Source organism: Marmota marmota, unplaced genomic scaffold (genome assembly GCF_001458135.2).
Source record: "Marmota marmota marmota unplaced genomic scaffold, marMar, whole genome shotgun sequence".
NCBI classification, from domain to species: domain Eukaryota; kingdom Metazoa; phylum Chordata; class Mammalia; order Rodentia; family Sciuridae; genus Marmota; species Marmota marmota.
The window spans coordinates 30,652,962-30,672,361 of record NW_026000082.1 but is presented as its reverse complement, the minus strand read 5'-3'; the positions used below and the strand labels follow the sequence as shown (position 1 = coordinate 30,672,361).

Below are 19,400 nucleotides of genomic sequence, written 5' to 3'. Positions count from 1 at the left end.
CCCATTTTATTTTATTTATTTTTTAATATTTATTTTTTAGTTGGACACAATATCTTTATTTATTTATTTTTATGTGGTGCTGCAGATCGAACCCAGGGCCTCCACCACACCTGGCTTAAAATTCTTTTCTTCATGAATATCCCAACCTCAAGTAATTATTATAGCAACATGAAACAGACTAAGATACAAAATACTCCCCCAAAGACATCAACTCCCCCACATTTCTGGAATCAGCCTGACCAGCCAGCCTGGCAGGCGTGGGTGCTGAGTGGGTCTTGAGGAATGTTGTGCTTGAGCAACAACAGATCTAGAAGAAAGAGTGGGTCATGCCTGTGACCAACTTGTGGATTGAGAGTGGCCCCTACAATGAACCCTCCTGACAAAGTGATGAAGCGCCAGAACAATATAACTGATGCCCTTAGGAGCTTGGCAAACAAGCCTCCTGCTGCCTAGAGGAATGTACTTACTACCAGTCCATCCTGGCAAGCCTTCAATACCAGGAAGAAAAGACCATCGAGCCAATTGAAGGCCATGGATAATTTGGGGCTAGCATAATTACTTGCAATAAATGAGGACTTTGACTTTTAATGATGTGTACTTCTGGATTGCTTAAATCTTTTATAAGACTGCTTTTCAAATATTACTTATGTAATTAAACAGCAAAAATAATTCAATAGAAACATGATAATTCTGGGTAACATTTTTAACCAATGTGGTAGGAAAACAGAACGATTGTGGCAATTCTAGCTTAATATTAAATTAACCAGTAACTTTTAGTAAGACATTCTTTTAAGTAAAGAAACATTAAATGAAATTTAGAGTTAATTTTGATTCCCTTTGTAAATGTTTTTGTGAAAAGTAAATCCAAAATTGGAAAGTAGTTCACTGTTAGATGATGTGTTTTGAATTGTGGCATGAGGGAGCTATGGTCACTGGAATAATAAATATACAAAGCATAGGTTTAAAATTCAGGTACGGGGCTGGGGATGTGGCTCAAGCAGTAGCGCGCTCGCCTGGCATGAGTGCGGCCCGGGTTCGATCCTTAGCACCACATACAAACAAAGATGTTGTGTCCGCTAATAACTAAAAGAAATAAATATTAAAAAATTCTCTCTCTCTCTCTCTCTCTCTCTCTCTCTCTCTCTCTCTCTCTCTCCTCTCTCTTTAAAAAATAAAAATAAAAGTCAGGTACATGATGCCTGCTTCAGGAGTCTGAGGCAGGAGAATGGAAGGTCCAAGACCAGCCTCAGTAATTTAGCAAGACTCTATCTCAAAAAAAAAAAGGGGCTGGGGATGTGGATCACTGATAAGGCACCCTGGGTTCAAGTCCCAATACCAGAAAGAGGGAAAAAATTAAATTAAATTAAAAGCCAGACACAAGACCCTAACTCAGAATACAATTTTAAAAAAAGGATTGAGATGTAATTGGCACGAGGCCCTGGGTTCAATCCCCAGCACCACACACACACACACACACACACACACTAATTCTAAAGGGCCTGAGGAAATGATTAGAATAGGCAAATTCAAAAATAAAGAGATTGGTTGACAGCCAGGGTTGGGGGGTGGGTTTCTCTTCAATGGGTATAGACTTTGTGTTTCATCCTTCTGACAAAGAAAGGGTTCTGGAAGTGAATAGTGGTGTTGGTTACGAAATATTGTAAAGGTACTTAATGCCACCGAATGGTACACCTGAACATGGTTAAGACGGTAAATTTTATGTTATATAAACTTTTCTACAATGGAAAAAAGCAAGAAAGAAAGAAGGAAAGAGAGGGCTGGGGTTGCGGTTCAGTGGTAGAGCACTCGCCTAGCAACTGCAAGGCCCGGGGTTCAGTCCTCAGCACCACACAAATATAAAAAAATAAAGGTATTGTGTCCAACTACAACTAAAAAGAAGGAGGAGGAGGAGGAAGAAAGAAAGGGAGGGAGGGAGTGAAGCCCAGGATTTAAAAGCCCAGTAAAGCCAATACTGACCAAGGAAAATCAGGAAATGCCAAGTTCTGCTGGGGATGGAAGTGGGGGTGGGCAGGTGGACTTCGCTCTGGCAGTTTCTCCAGTACCTGAGGCCAAGGAATCACACCTCCTCCTGATGCTGCTTCTTCCTAAGAGTTGCAAGGCCCTAGCCTCTGCACAGTGACAGCACATGGGGGAGACCCAGAGGGTTCCTGGTGCCTGGCACTCCTTTCTCCGGATCTACTCCCTCTCTTCCTGACCTCATCTTGACTATGTTAGTCATCTTTGCCAAGGTAACAACCAACCTCAGAACCTCTGAGGCCAGCAAATCTTTTCTGTAAAGGGCCAGGTAGTAAATATCTTGGGCTCTGAGGGATGGGCTGTTATGCTCAAATTCGGGACCCCCAAAAGACCACCAGAGACCAAGATCGATGTGAGGAGCAAAGAGGTGTTTATTGCGAGCTAGCTCGGTCCTCTGCACACACAGCAAGTGGTGATGCTGAGAGGCCCCGAGCCCAGGGTTTGCAACAGTTTTATACACTCTTTGGGGAAGGCAGGGACTTCACATACATCATAGCATCTCTTAGCAAATCAGCACACACCGCGGGAAAATCATAAAACAACTCTAAATCATGATTAGCACATTCACTGGCTGGAACAAATTGGGTAAGGGTGATTGGCTAGTACAAGAGGGGGATTCCTTTGAACTGATTGGTTTAAGCCACGAGGGGTGTACGTGCTAAACTACATGGTTTTCCAACATGTTATCAACCACCATAAACTACTGGGAGGGTCATCTGGCATCCCAGGTATCCCCCCCCCCACTTGTCATGCTGATTGGTGGTTGCTAGGGGGTTCTATGGGTTCTCATCTAGCCTGACTGAGTCAGGGACACCTGGCTCCGAAGATCTCTCCTGTTATTTGTACATAAACAACTCAGCAGGGTATGTGCCTAGGAGTGCTCTGTGGGTCTTTCCAAGGACAAGGGTCACACCCCCTTCCTTGGACAGGCTTTACTCTGAGGTAGAGGCTGGTTTTTCAGAGCCTATGGTTTCCCTTGCAACCACTCAGCTGTGTCACTGTAGCATGGAAGCAGCCATAGACAATATGTAAATAAATAAGCATGACTGTGTTTCAATAAAACCTTATCAACACAAAAATTTGAATTCCATATATTTTTCACATGACACAAGATAGTAATTTTTCTTTTGATTACTTTTTAATCCTTCAAAAATGCAATAACAAAACAAAAAACATTTTCAGCTCGTGGACTTTAAAAAACAGACAAGGAGCTGGATTTGGCTCATAATCTGTAATTTGCCAACACTTGATTACAAAAATCAACATAGAGTTCTTGCTCACATTACATGCTGGTGATCACAGGTTAGCTTCTGTGAATATGAGTGATGTGTTGCAGGAGTAGCCCCTACCTGGGTTACATTGTTCTTGCACCAGAAAATAACAAGAAAACTGATAGAAATGAATGATGCCTCTATAAGCTCCTCCTCAGAACTGGAATGCTGCTACTGCTTACATTTCATTGGCCCAAGCAAGTCACAAGACCAAGTCAGATAATGAGGCAGGGTGTCGTGACCCCTCGCCGGCAAGGGAAAAACGACACAGGATTCTTCTTTCAGCAGTTTATTCAGGCCTTGAGTCATGTATCATCTTCTAGCGCCCGCCCGCGACACACCCAAGCACAGCTTAATAAAGCCCCCTGCATCCCAATCCCAAGCCGACACGTGGAGCTCTCTCATAGGGTGGTAAGGGATTGCCCGCCAACTCTCCATAAAAGGAGTTGTTTATCACAGGCCACAGTGGAAGCCGGCGCCATCTTCTAATGGCGGCCACGGTCTATAAGAATGGCTTACCACAGCAGGGAATAGCACTCTACACAAAAGCACTGAAAGTCACATGGCAATGGGCTTGGAATGTGGAATCCTATTGAAGTGAAGGAAGGCAATGGTTGGATAGACTAACATAGTATGCCATCTGACCAACACCCCTTCCCAACACACAATGGGACAGTGCTATCAAAACATGGTTCAAGCCAAGCACAGTGGCTTCAATTCCAGTGGCTCAGGGACATCAGTCCTTGATCCTTGACTCTTTTTTTGTCTTTTATTTAGAGACAGGGTCTTACTGAGTTGCTTAGTGCCTCGCTATTGCTGAGGCTGGCTTTGAATTCATGATTCTCCTTTCTCAGCCTCCCAAGCCACTGGGATTACAGGCATGTGCCACTGCGCCCCAGCTAAAAGTTTTATAGAAATTTGATGTTGCTGTAGTTAATAGACTCATAACAGATTAAGAACAACAACAACAACAAAAATCTGGTTCTTCACTACACTTCGAGAAGTAGTTCATTAGAAGATGGAGTAGCCCATACCTATAAGGCACATGAGTTCACAGGCCAAAATGCAACCACCATGAGAAAAATGATCAGCTAAATTACACACACATACCCCAACACTCACAGTATGTGTGTGATTTAGTGAATTGCTATTGTTATACATATAAGCTGTATGTATGATCTAAGAATTTTTGGAAATAGAAAGCTCAAACATTTAAAAGGAAGCTGGATATAGGTGTCTACTTGTATCCCAGAGACTCAGGAGGCTGAGGCAGGATTACAGGTTTGAGGTCAGCCTCAGCAACTAAATGAGGCCCTTAGCAACATATTAAGACCAGGTCTCAAAATAAAAAAATAAAAAGGACTGAAGATGTAGCTTAGTGATCAGGTGCCCATGGGTTCAATCCCCAGAGGAAATAATGAGAGAGCATAAAAAGAATATAGAAGAAATTTTAGAATTGAAAATGTAATTGAAAGAAAGAACACAAGAAATAGAATAATTTCATAATGGATACAGTTTAAGAAAAATCAAAAAGTAAATTTCAAGATTGGATTGAGGAACTTTCCCAGAAAACAGCAGGAACAAATTAAAAAAAAATAGATAATAATAATTGTAAAAAGTCAGGCTAGAGATGTAGCTCAGTAATACAGTGCTTGCCTAGCATATGTGAGGCCGGGTTGGGTTCAACTCCCAGCAAAACATGCACGCATGTGGAGAGAGAGAGAGAGAGAAAGAGAGAGAGAGAAAGCTAAGAACATGGAAATCTTAAAAATTAGGGGTCCCAGAAGGAGAGGGACAAAATTGAGAGGAAGAAATAATATTTTAAATATTGAACCTTTCCAGAATTAAAAAAGAATGAAAGGTCTTAGGTATCTGGACACGATGATGTATGACTGTAATCCCAATTAGTAGGGGGTCTAAGGCAGGGGGATGGCAAATTTGAAGCCAGCCTGGGCAACTTAATGAGACCCTGTTTCAAAATAAAATTTATAAAAGGGCTGGGGAGGTAACTCAGTGGTATAGCACTTGTCTAGCATGTGTGAGGCCCTGGGGAAGAAAGGAAAGAAGGAAGGAATTAGGGAAGAAAGGAAGGATGGGTCTTAGATTAAAAGGACCCATAGACTGCCAAACAGGAGAGTTAGGAATGAATATATACCTAAGCACATTAAAATAAAATGTAAGTCGGGCTCACTGGCACACCAGCAGCTCAGGAGACTGAGGCAGGAGGATTGAGAGTTCAAAGCCAGCCTCAGCAAAAGTGAGGCACTAAACAACTCAGTAAGACCCTGTCTCTAAACAAAATACAAAATAGTGCTGGGGGTGCGGCTCAGTGGGCAAGTGCCCCTCAGTTGTTCAATCCCCATGCCAAAAAATAACAATAAATAAATAAATAAAATGGAAAAACAGCCCATGAAAAACATCAGAAAGACAAAGAGAAAATTGTAAAGGCTTACTAGAAGAGCAAATTGATACCACCTCACTCAATAGAACCATTGGACACAAGGTAAAAAACAGAGTACCAAAGGAAAGAACACTGACTTCAGAGTTTTTTAATAACTTTATTTTATTTATTTATTTTTGGGGGCAGTGCTGAAGATTGAACTCAGTGCCTCATATGTGCTAGGCAAGTACTCTGCCAATGAGTCACAACCTCAGCCCTTGACTCTAGAATTTTATATTTATTCAAATTGCCATTTGAATATTACAGTATAAATATTTTTCAGCACATGTTATGGATTAGTGTCCCGACCGGCAGGACACATCAACGAGGGCCGCGAACCTAGGTGGGGAGGAATGAAGGGACAAGAGACAGGAGGGATGACAGCAAGACAGGAGTTCTGATCAAGCTGCACACTTTCATTGTTCACACAGGGGTATTTATATGCTGGGGGTAGGGAAGCTCTCTAATCAGCAGTTGCTGGATGTGGGTGGTAAAACTGCCAGCTGCAAGATGTCTGATGATCCTGATAACCGCAGGATGTTCCAGGGAGATAGGTAGCTGCAGGATGTCTCCCAGGCAGGATGTCTCCCAGGGGGCTGTTTATTGTAAATGTCAGGCTATTCTTTGAAGGAGAATTTCCTTCTAGCCCCTGACAGATTAGATTTAAGATGTCGACAATGCAAGCAAGAAGGTTTAGAGGTGAAAATGATTGGGTTAGGAGAGTATTAACCCAATCAGTGCATTCGTCAGCTTGAATGGATTAGTTGGGTTAACTATAGGCAGGGAGGGTGTGGCTGAAGAAGGTACAGCACTGGGAGCACATCTTTGGGGTATACAATTTGTCCCTGAGGAGCAGAGTTCCTGTCTTGGGCTGCTTTCCTCAACCACACCCTTCAGTCATGATGTTCTGCCTCACAGCCCAGAGTCAGCTGTCAATGGACTGAGACCTCTGAAACCACAAGCCCCAAATAAACTTTTCCTTCTTTAAAATTGTTCTTGTGAGGCCTTTGGTCACAGAGACAGAAAACCTGACTAAAACAGCACACCAAAAAACACTTTGCACAAAAAAAAAAAAAAAAAACCGAAAGAAAGAAGANGGTTTAATCCCCAGTACCACCACCAAAAAAAAAAAAAAAAAAAAAAAAAAAGAAAGAAAGAAAGAAAGAAAGAAAAGAAAGAAAGAAAGAAAGAAAAGAAAAAAGAAACCACTGAAAACATCTTTAGAAAGTGATACTTCGGGTTATGGGTGAGGAGTCCTGCTTCCTCACATGTTGAAGTTTGAACATTAGAGAAGCCCACTGAGGCAAGCATGTAAAGCAGGATTTATTTAAAAAGGGGTAACATAGACTTCTCCCAGGAGGGAGAAGGCAGCCATAGCTGGTATCCTGGTATCCCAAGAAGTGAGGTGTTCTGCCCTTTTATATGTCCTAGGCTTCCTTTGTTCTCCTGCCCTCTTCCCCTTATCTTTCTCTTTCCAGTGTAGGTGACTAGGCATTTGACTAGGCCCAGGAATGCTCAGCGGGATGGCCAAAAGGTGGGTAACAGGTGGGTTGAACAGGGAAGGGCAGGATGGAGCAGCCAAGGACTCATTAATTAACAATTTTATAGCTCCCTGTAGGGAGGGGCAATTCCTGGGACAGATTACCTTAGCAAAGGGTTGGAGCAAGCAGAGGTTCTTGATAAGGGTGGAGGAAGGGCTCTGAATGGATTAACATTTCAGTCCCTCAGGGGACAGTCTCCAACTTGCTGGACTTTCTCAAAACTGGCCTCCTTGATCCAATCTGACTCAATTTACCTATCTCTGCTGACTGCCAGTCTAATTCTGGCTTCAAAAGTACTCAAAATGAGAAACAAATCCAGGAGATGCTACAAGAGATAAGGGAGATAAATGTCCAAATGCCTTAGTATTTGTCTACCTTTGTCTTTACAGAAAATGGTTTACATCAGAGAAAATACATCCATAATGAATAATATCAATATTGGAGGGGGTGGAAAAGAAAGAGGGTATATGTAAGTGTATTCTTATTAAGGGGAAGAAATATATATTAATAATATTATATCCATAGGAGCAAAAAACATGAGAATATGGGCAACCACAATAAGAACAAAGTATAAATATATAGCAGGCAAGGGGCTGGGGTTGTGACTCAGTGGCAGGGCACTTGCCTGGCAACGTGTGAGGCACTGGGTTCCATCCTTAGCACCACATAAAAATAAATAAATAAAATAAAGGTATTGTGTCCAACAACAACTAAAATTATTTTTAAAAATATACACATAACAGGGCTGGGATATAGCTCAGTTGGTAGAGTGTTTGCCTTGCATGCACAAGGCCCTGGTTCAATTCCCAGCATCACCAAAAACAAACCATAACATATAACAGAAAAAAAAAAAACACAATGTAACCAATGGACTATAGGGATAAACTGATAGACCCAACCTGATCTTTTCTTAAAATTGGGCATCTCGCCACAAAGCCATGAAAAGATAATTTCGGCTTTACTATAAATTACTGCAAATTCTGAACCTGCTTGGAATGCCTGCCCATGCCTTGAACTCACCCATGCCTCCTCTCTGACCAGAGAGCAGCCCTCTCTGAAACTTTAGTGACGCCTCACAAATCTTGGCCTTCCCTGGCCAGACAATGACCCTCTCTGAGGCTGTAATGGTCCTCATAAATTCTGATGTTGGGGCCAGCAAAAAAATGTAAACTACCATTAGTGTAAACTACCATTAGTGTGATGCTTGTCAGAGTTCTGTTATCTGTAACCCCCCTTTGTGTAACTTTCTAGGCTATAAAGCTGGGCTGCAGGAAAGCTGGGGGGCTGTCTTGTTCCCGCCGTTTTGGGAGGGAGAGGCAGCCCAGCAGGTCGAAATAATAAGCATGCTTTAATTTGATTTTAATTGGAGTCAGTGGTCTTTTCTTGCATCCTGGTCTAACAAAACAACCACTTAAAAATATAAAATAATACACAGAAGTAAATCTTAATTGTAAATATAATAAAATCAGCTGGGTTAAATTCAAAATTAAAAGGCAAAGACTCTCAGACAAGATTTCTTTTTTTTTTCCCTTGTGGTACCAGGAATTGAACCCAGGGGCACTTAACCATGAGCCACATTCCTAGCCTTTTTTTATATTTTATTACAGACAGGGTCTTTCTGAGTTGCTCAGGGCCTCCCTAAGTTGCTGAGCCTGTCTTTAAACTCAGGATCCTCCTACCTTCTCTCCTGAGCTCCTGGGATTACAGTCATGTGTCACCATACCCGACCAGATTTCTAATTTTTTAAGTTAATGAGTTATATATTTTCACAGTGCTGGGGATGGAACTCAAAGTCTCATGAACGCTAGGTGAGTGTTCTACCATTGAGCTACATTCCCAGTCACAGACTAGATTTTTTTAAATTCCAAAGATAACTAATCAAAACTTATTTAAAAAAATAAGAAATAGGGCTGGAGTTGTGGCTCAGCAGTGGAGTGCTTGCCTAGCACATGCGAGGTCCTGGGACCTGGGTTGAATTCTTAGCACCACATAAAAATAAATAAATAAAATAAAATGTAAGTCGGGCTCACTGNAGCCAGCCTCACCAAAAGCAAGGCACTAAGCAACTCAGTGAGACCCTGTCTCTGAATAAAATGCATAAAAAGGCTGGAGATGTGACTCAGTGGTCAAGTGCCCCTAAGTTCAATCCCCAGCACCCAAATAAGTAAATAAATAAAAATAAAAAATAGATCAAGACTAAAGATAGTATGGAACATAAAATGAGGAACAGAGGAAGGAAATGATAAATGCCAACAGTTTCCTTATGAGCAGATACTGTTTTTCCAGTTTCAGAAATAAGAATTGCAGTAGCTTCAAAACATAGGCATGTTTTGTTGCTGCTGGTTTTGTTTTGTTTTGTTTTTGTTTTTAGGTATGAGAAGAGGGTCATATGGATTAATAATTTATAAAATGATGGACTATAGCATATACTATGTATTGGCTTACTCTATATACTTTCTTATTTATTTATTTATTTTTAAAATTTTGAGATAAGAGTCCTGCTAAGTTGCCCAAACTGGTCTAAAACTCAGTCTCCCAAGTCCCTGGAATTACAAATGTATACCATTGTACTTGGCTCTATTATTAATATTATTTTTGAGACCAAGATTTGAGACCAAGGACCAGACCCAGGATCATTAAAACTGAACCACATCCTTGGCCCTTTTTTTATGTTTTATTTTGAGACAGGGTTTTGCTAAGTCCTTAGAGTCTCTCTAAATTGCTGAAATTGGTCTTGAACTATTATTTATATATATATATATATATATATATATATATTTAGTTGTTGATGGACCACTTTACTTTATTCATTCATTTATATGTGGTGCTGAGAATTAAACCCAGCACCCCACACATGGTAGGCATATGTTCTACCACTGAGAAACAACCCCAGCCCCTCTATTAGTTGTTTTTTTTTTTAACATTTATTTTTTAATTGTAGGTGGACACAATATATTTATTTAACTTTTATGTGGTGCTGAGGATCGAATTCAGTGCCTCACACATGTTAGGCGAGTGCTTTTCCTCTGAGCCACCACCCCAGCTCCTCTCTATTAGTTTTAAACAACAAAGATTAATTTCTCGAGCTGGGGTTGTAGCTCAAGTGGTAGAGCACCTGCCTAGCATGTATGAGACGCTGGGTTCGATTCTCAGCAATGCATATAAATACATAAATTAAATAAAGGTTCATCACCAACTAAAAAAAATTTAAAAACATTAATTTCTTACAATTCTGGAGGCTGGTTCAAAGTAACTACATTGACTATAGAAGAATGTTAGCTGTCCCTCAATATTTCTTCTCTCCTTCTTTCATAGTAATGAAACCAGAGTTTGAGATGAAACTAGATTCTCTGCTTCTGCTGGCGGGTGGAGTCTAGATATACTTCAGGCCTCTACCGCCAAAAAAGTCTGTTGTAGTGTTAGCAACTAATCAAGGCAGCGGTGATGCCTGCTCCTGTCAGCTCTGAGAGTCACAGTGAGAAAAGCCTGATTTGTCCCCACTACCATCGAGTAAGTGGTATGTTGTAGTTCTTAAGGATAGGTTATGCTCTCCAGTGTTGCAGCAGACCCCAGAAGCTCGCCGCCAACTTCTTCTTTCTGGGATCTTGTCTTGTGAATTCAAAGAATGAAATCCACAGACAAGGATGAGTGAGTTTAAGAATAGGAGTATTCAAGTGTGAATAGAAACAGAACTCCTGTTGGGCCAGAGAGGACCCAATAAAGTCCTTCCTCTGAATGTGCTATTCTAGGGATTATATAGCACTGGGGTCAATGCTGTTGATGCAAATTTATGCTAATTAGGGTTTGGAAAAATACTAACACTATTGGTTAACCCTCGAGTCTGAGTTGCCACTCAGGTCTGCCCCACTTCCATTTCCAGCTACTGACCTGCAGTTCCAGCTTCCCAGGAGGTTGAGGTCAGCAGATCATGGATGCTTGAGGTTCAGAACTGTGATGCTGTGTGGAGCAAGCTTTCTCACTAGTTGGGCCAGGGGGCCACAGTGCAACAGTGAGTGTACCCTGGTTTGCCTGGGCTCCGGATGACTGTGCCTCAGGCCTGCGCCGGCTTGGTGGGCTCTGAGCAGCTGCCTGCACTCCAGCCTACCAGACTGCCTTTCTGCCACTGCTCCTCCTGGGACAGGGCTTTCACTCAGTAATAGAATTTTTAGCTATGCACATGACCCCCTTGTATAAAGATGATATTTCTCAGATTTTCTTGTGGCTAGATGTGGTCAAATGATGAAGTTCTGACCAAAATGACATAATCAAAGTCTACTGTGGTGGATTCCAATAACCTTCTTTAAGAGGCAGCAGACACATGTCCCTTTCCCCCTCTTCTCCTTTGTCTATCCTTCTGCTTGGGATGTGTGGTTGGAGGTCCATTGGAGAATAGAATTGTGAGAGTCACACCTTAAGCATGACAGAGAAGAGAGTTGGTAACAGCTTACCAAGTGGTCCTCTGATTCCCTGAGGGCTTTGTAGAATGGAGCTACAATATCAGTGCAGGAGCATATACCTCTAGATTTTTACATTAAAAACAACAGAAACAAAAAAAAATTCCATCTTGGTTTTTTTGTTTGTTTGTTTGTTTGTTTGTTTTTTGTACCAGGGATTGAACTCAGCCACATCCTCAGCCCTATTTTTTGTATTTTATTTAGACAGGGTCTCACTGAGTTGCATAGTGCCTTGCCTTTGCTGAGGCTGGCTTTGAACTTGCAATCCTCCAGTCCCAGCCTTGGGAGCCGCTAGGATTATAGGTGTGTGTCACTGTACTCAAAAAACCTTCCATCTTGTTTAAACCATTGGTACTCTGGGGTTTCTGTCACTTTCAGCCAAATCTAATTCAAATTAATCAATGACCATTACATCATTCCCCCAATTCAGAGAACATATGTCTTTCCTCTTTATCCGTTAGTCAAGGATTGTTTAAATACCCTATGACCATTCTCACCCAAATCTGATAACAGCTCCGAAAGCTGCAGTTGCTTACATGCAGGTTCTCATGTACAGTTCCTCTTGATTCAAAGTCCTATGAACTAAACATATAAGTTATCTGTTTCCTACACACTCAAAATGCAATGATGGGTCAGACAGGATAACTACCGTAGACGTTCCTGTTCAAAATAGGGGGAAATACAGGCATAAATGACTCACTGGTCCATAACAATTCTGAAGTCCAGTTGGCAAATGGAAATTGCTTTCTTAGGACTCAGGGCGTGGGATTAATTATCCAACACTTTAAGTTCTGCCCTCTGACCTATTAGTGCTGCCTTCAGATTCATCTTTCCTTTTGCAAGAAAGGAACCCCATACCTGCAATTGTGTAATCTGCACAGAATGTATCCTACCAGTAGAATTTTTAGGGTCAGAAGACATCTTTTCATTTGGTCCTGGCTCTGACTCTTCCAGTCCAAGCTGGCAGTGCTCCTCTGAACGCTCTTTTTTTTTTTTTTTATATATGTTTTTTTAGTTGTTGATGAACCTTTATTTTTTTATTTATTTTCATTTATTTATATGTGGTGCTGAGAATTGAACCCAGTGCCTCACACATGCCAGGCAAGCGCTCTACCACAGAACCACAACCCCAGCCCCTGAACACTTTTAAAAATGTTGTAGATCTCCTATGAATCTTCTTGGGGTTTAAGGCATCAGAGAAAGTCTTTTCAAGACTTTTCAGGATAAGCCCTTTTCTACCTCAGGCCTCTGCTCTGAAGTTTCTGGAAAGCCCTATAGTTTGAAACCCCTAGAGAACCTTTTGTCTAATTGAACAGTACTCTGAGGTACCATGTAGATTCTTCTGAAAGCTTAAACGATTTTATAGCCACACTCTTTTCTTCATCATAGACTGTGATGGGCACAATGCCTTTATTTTATTTATTTATTTTTATGTGGTGCTGAGGATCGAACCCCGGGCCTTGCACGTGCTAGGTGAAAGCTGTACTGCTGAGCTACAACCCCAACCCCCCCAAGCCCTTTTTGTTTTTTATTTTGAGGCAGGGTCTCTTATCCACTGCATATTCCTCTATTATAAATTTCTATTATAAAATTCTTGGAATCTTCAAAGTGACAAGAATATTTTTGTATGCTAATAGCATGACTGATGGCTGGCAGCCCCTAGATAGCTTCAGGAAGAGTGCTGGTCACCAGAAAGACCATAGCAAGTGAGAAAGTTGGGACTTTCAGAGTTATCCCCAATCTCCAGGTTATATTGGTCAACGATAATCATACTTATTTAATGAAACCCTCCATAAAAATGCAATAAGAGGGGCTAGGGGTATAGCTTAGTGGTAGAGTGCTTGCTTAGTACTTGTGAGATACTGGGTTCGATCCTCAGCACCACAAACAAATAGATAATGGGATTGTGTCCATCTAAAACAAACCAACAGGACAGGTTTCTAAAGAGTTCCCAATAGCTAACTGAACATGTTGTCAAAAGCTTAGTCCTGTCCTGGATGCCAATCCAATAATATGGACACAGTTTGAAAAAAAAAAAAAGGAAAAAGAAGGTTTATTGCTTCACTAGTAAAGGAGAAACAGGGGACTCCAATTCCAAAGGCTATGATTCTGCCCATCAGCAGGAACAGAGAACTTTTATAGAGGTGATTCAGAGAAAATTAGATTAGGGAGGAGAGATCAGGAAGGAGAAGATCAGGGAAAAGAAGATCAAGGAGGAGAAGGTTGGGGAAAAGAAGATCAGAGATGATCAGGGAAAAGTTCAGGGAAAAGAAGATCAGGGAAGAGAAAATCAGGGAGAAGGTTGGGGAAAAGAAAAAAAAAAACATGTAAATTTCAAAGCCACAAGGGATATAGTCAAAGCATCAAGTGAACCCATTACAAACACAAGAAGGTTCCTGGAAGGTGGTGTACCCAGAGGGCATGGAAGCTCTATGCCCCTTCCTCCATACTTCAGCCACGTCTTAATCTGGTGCTTATCATATCCTTTGTAATACCCTTCATAATGGATCAGTAAACTGAAGTATTTCCCCAAGTTCTCTGAGCCCAGCTAGTAAATTAATTGAATCTTAATAGGAGGGGGTATGGGAAGCCTGATTTTTAACCAGTAGGTGAGATGCACAATTAAATTAAACTGGGGTTTGCAATTGGCATCTGAAGGTGGGACACAGTCTTGGGACTAAGCCCTCAACCTGTGGGATCTAATGCCATCTCCATGCAGATAGTGTCAGATTGATAGTGTCAGAGTTGAGGACACCTAGCTGGAATCTGCTAGTGTGAGTAAAATCCTACACACACCTGGTCCTAGAAGTCTTCTGTGTTAATTGTTAAGTGTATAGAAGAAACTGAGTTTGTTTACTGTATCCTCAGACCCCACCCCCCACATCTTTCAAAATTAATAATGTTCTCTGAAGCCAAAGATCTTTAAGTTGTTAAGTCTAATAGACATTTTCTCTTGGACTTGTTATTTTAGCTGTATTTAACAATTCTACTGTACAATTTTTTTTTTTTTGCAACAGCAAAGGGTTTATTGGGGGTCCAGCATGCTGGGGCTCCAAGCCTACCTCGAAGAGGTAAAGAGCAAAGAGCCCCGAGAACAGCTTGAGCAGAGCTTATATACATTCTTTGAAAAGGGCAGGGACTTCACATACAGCATAACAAATCACCTCACGCCGCGAGAAAATCAAACAACAACTCTAAAACATGATTAGCACATTCACTGGCCGGAACAAGTTAGGTAGGGGTGATTGGTCAGTACAAAAGGGGTATTCGTTTGAACTGCTGTATAATTTTTTCTTCTTAAATTACTCTCTTCTCTTCTATGATACCACATTAACTCTCTTCTTTACTCTTAGTCACTTCTCAGGTTCATTTGCAATTTCACCTTCCTCTATCCAGGCACTAAACAGTAGACTTGCTCACAGCTTGATCCACAGCCTTCATCTCCTCACTTTATAGTTTTGGTCCATATCCATAGTCCTATTGCCATTTATGCAATTTATCATTTACTTGATATCAGTGACAAATTTTTATCTCAAGCAATTTTTTTAGGGGAGGAAAAGTTTGTCTCATGGTTTCAGAGGTTCAATCCATGATTGGCCAACTCTAGAGCTCTGGGCCCAAGGTGAGACAGAACATCATGGCAGAAGGATATGGTGAGGAAAACTGTTCAGTTCATGACAGCCTGGAAGCAGAAAGAGACTACTTCAATTTTATTGATTAAGCTTCAAGCTATATTTTCATCTGCCTTCTTACCATTTTGTATTTATGAGGGTTTTTAGGTGCACAGATGGCCTTGGCTGATTTAGCAGAAACGCATATATTAAAAGTTCACAGGAGGGCTGAGGTTGTGGCTCAGTGGTAGAGTGCTTGCCTCTTATGTGAGAGGCACTGGGTTCAATTCTCAGCACCACATATAAATAAAAAAATAAAAAATAAAGGTCTATCACCAACTGAAAATATATTAAAAAAAAAAAAAGTTCACAGGGGCTGGGGCTGAAGCTCAATGGCAGAGCGCTCCACCTGGCATGTGTGAGGCACTAGGTTTGATCCTCAGCACCATATAAAAATAAACAAAATAAAGGCATTCTGTTCATCTACAACCACCAAAAAAAAAAAAAAAAAAAGTTCACAGGATGGGCACAGTGGTGCACGCCTGTAATCCTAGTGGCTCTGGAGGCTAAGGCAGGAGGATTGAGAGTTCAAAGCCAGCCTCAGCAAAAGCAAGGCAATAAGCAACCAGAGAGACCCTGTTTCTAAATAAAATACAAATTGGGCTGGGGATGTGGCTCAGTGGCTGAGTGCCCCTGAGTTCAATCCTCGGTACCCAAAACAAAACAAAACAAATAAAAGTTCATAGAATCACAGGAAGAGGCAGAGCACAAGGGTTGGAAACTGTGCCAAGCAGCCAGAAAGAGTATCCAAAGGCACATCACAGAATTGGCCTATTGAGGAAAATCAACACTGTTTTCCACAGTGTTGAGAACATAAGATTCTATCCCAAAGTATTGGAGCTAAACAGTGGATACTGCCACTAGAAGCCTGGCATCGTGGCACCTGGATATTATCTTGCAGCCACTATTGCCAGAAAAGATTCCTTGATTGTCAGGCTGGGGATGTAGCTCAGTCAGTAGAGTGCTTGCATGCACAAAGTCCTGGGTTCAATCCCAGCATCACAAAAAAAAAAAAAAAAAATCTTTGATTGTCAAAGTGGAGACCCTGGCTCTTGTCTGTAGCTGCAAGGGACTCTGGGAAAGCAGGTCATTGGCATTTTCACACTCTACTGCAGAAGGCAGATACTACCTCCCAACAATTAATCATAAGGTTAAGGAATTCTCCAAACATATAAATGAGTTTCAGATGACATGCATAAAAAAGAATGAAGATGTCCAATCTGTAGCCCAAGAACACCTCAATCTCACATGTCCAAGCTGGATTTATTTTCTTTGTTGCTTTTCTATTCTTTTTAAATCTGATCTTCTTCTGGTCTTCTCTCTCAGTGAACAGAGCCATCATCCATCAGGTTCCATAAGCCAAGGGGCTAGGGGTTGTCTTTGACCAGCCTCATCATCATTCCCCACAGTCAACCTATTTATTATCTCTTATAGTTCTCTCTCTACTTCTCTTGATCTCTTCATCTCTCTCCATCTCCTCTGTCTTCACTATAGTTCAAGATTCCATCATCTCTTAGCTGGACCACTGTAATCCATCTTTCCTTCCAATTTATTCTCCACATAGTCATCTTTTCAAAATGCTTTACCTCATCATGTCACATGCACCCTGCCAAGCTTAAGACACATTAATGGCTTCCAAAGTTCTTAACATGGCCCACAAAGCCATGATGGTTTGATCCCTATTTACTTCTCCCACCTCATCCTCTGACACCTTCCCTCCCTCTGCATTCTGGTATTGTCAGCCTTTTATGCTACATTCCTTCCCACCAAGCACTCTTGTACATTTTGTTCCTTCTAGACAGAATGCTCCTGACCATTCATGCCTCTGCCTATTTATTTCTACACCAGATTTCTACTCAACATAACTTCTTCCAGGAAGCCTTCCCCAAAACAGGTCCCCTCTCTCATAAGACAGATCTCTTTCATCTATGTTCCTATAGCACTAGGTACCTTTCCTTCAGGTTTATCCAATTTGTGAATCATACTTTCAATGTATGGAAGAGGGGTACTGGGTACTGAACCCAGGGACACTTTACCTCAGAGCTATATCCCTGCCCCCATTCCTTTTCAAATTTTTGAAACAGGTCTCCCTGCCTAGGCTGACCTGGAACTTGTGATCTTCCTGCCTTCAGCCTCCCAAGCAGCTGGGATCAAATTATATGTTTATTTGATTACCATCTGTCTCCCAACTAGACTGCAAGTTCCATGAAGGCAGGGGTCAAATGGATTTTTAGATCACCATTACATTCCATGAACCTAGAGCAAACACCTTACCCAAAATGAGTGTTGAAATAAAATCGAAATGAATTCTCTCCCTTAAGAATTTTAACTGAAGGGGCCCAGGGCAGAGCTCAGTAGTAGAGCACTTGTTTAGCGTGTGAAAGGCCCTGGGTTCAATCTCCAACACCACCAAAAAAGAATATGAACTGGAGGTGATTCTCCAATTCCCCTCAAAAATAACCCCAGAGTTTAAAAGAATAATTGCTGGTTAAGGGAGGGGCAACAGCGTTGAGAAGCACCAACTCCTGAAGCTAGGAGGATGAAGGTGAGGGAAAAAATTCCCATTACTTCTTCATCGGAAAAAAAAAATGTTTATCACCAACCTGGTTTACTCTCTTGAAGAACATACTTGTGGAACTCTTTTGCATGTTTTGTTTCACTTAGGCTAAGGTAAAATCTTTTGTGCCAATGCCTATAGATCTAGCTGCTTGGGAGGCGGAGGATGGCTTGAGCCCAGGAAGTTAGTGGCCAGCCTGAAATTGTCAACACAGAAATTGTCACCAAAACAAACAAAACTTTTGCTATAACAATGTCCAGATCTTTCTGAGGGAATCTTCAATGTGCTAGCAGATCAGCTGAGCACATTCAATGATACTGATTCTTAGTGGTTTTCAACGTATTTCCATTTACCTATTCAGAATTCCAGGAAACAAATGAATAGCAAAGCACCTCTAGAATAATATAGAAGGGACAGAAAAAGACAGTGCAAATATTTTGTATCCTTCTCACAGAGTGTGATATTCAAAGTGCACAGCTAATTATTGATGAAACCAAAGTAATAAACTTTGTCTAACATGACTGGCTAAAGACATGGGAGAGGAATAAGTGTAGGTTTTGAAAATGAATCTTTTTTTTTCTTTAGTTTTACTAAAATACAGTACTTTTCAGTAACTGACCCCAGCATAAGGAGCTAAAAACTTAGTTTATAGAATTTTTGTTTGTGTAAAAGAAAATTTGGTGATTTACTATTTTAGCAAATGTACCTGATGTGGTATTCTAAATATTAGAGACGTCAAAAGAGAAGCTTGATGTACAATGAATTTTTGTATTTGGAAATACAAAATCTGTTGTTGCTACTAATTTTATATTAATTAAGAATTATGTTCTCTTTATCTCGGCCTCTCTCTGGTTTTCCTGTTCAAAAGAAATGCTCGTGAGCTGTAGAGGTTTAGAACAGGTTAGCCCCGACAAAAATAACTGCTTCAATAAACGGGGAAAATTCTGTGGAAATTTCTTACATTTGACGTTGCTAAACTTAAGCACAATAATGTCACATGCACTTATTCAGTAATTGTAGGCACGCCTAAGTCCCTCCCTCTTTCCTAAACCAATTTCCCCACATCCTAGAAATCCAGCCCTTCTGCCCTCCGGAGGCGCCTTTCCCAACGTAAAGTACAATTTTAAAATTAAGCTCTTGTCTAAAATAATGATCCGCAGCCAATTGCCTGGGAATCTGGGCACCCCAGAGCCTTTGGAGGGTGCAGCGGGGTGTGGGCAAGGGCAGGGGGAGTGGGCGAAGCTGCTGGTTGGTGCCTGAAATCTGTGCGTTGCCCCTTTAATTGTGTCCCCAGCCCTCGGGCGTTTCTGTCCAACGCCCACGTCAGCAAATACCTTTTGTTTCTCTCACGTTGGGGCTACTTGTTTTAGGGCGCAAAGGAACGGCTTCGGAAGGGGGTCTTTCCCCCGCCGAGAACCAGGAACCTTCC

The 19,400-nt window shown here is 41.4% G+C and overlaps 1 long non-coding RNA gene across 1 annotated transcript in view; it reads left to right on the top strand.

Annotated features, from left to right (window-relative positions):
- The window catches only part of LOC125620445, a 47,077-nt gene extending 27,677 nt beyond the window's left edge, over nt 1-19,400 (top strand). The window contains exon 3 of the long non-coding RNA XR_007352124.1: nt 19,342-19,400. This is a non-coding gene — a long non-coding RNA (uncharacterized LOC125620445). The remainder of the gene's footprint in view (nt 1-19,341) is intronic.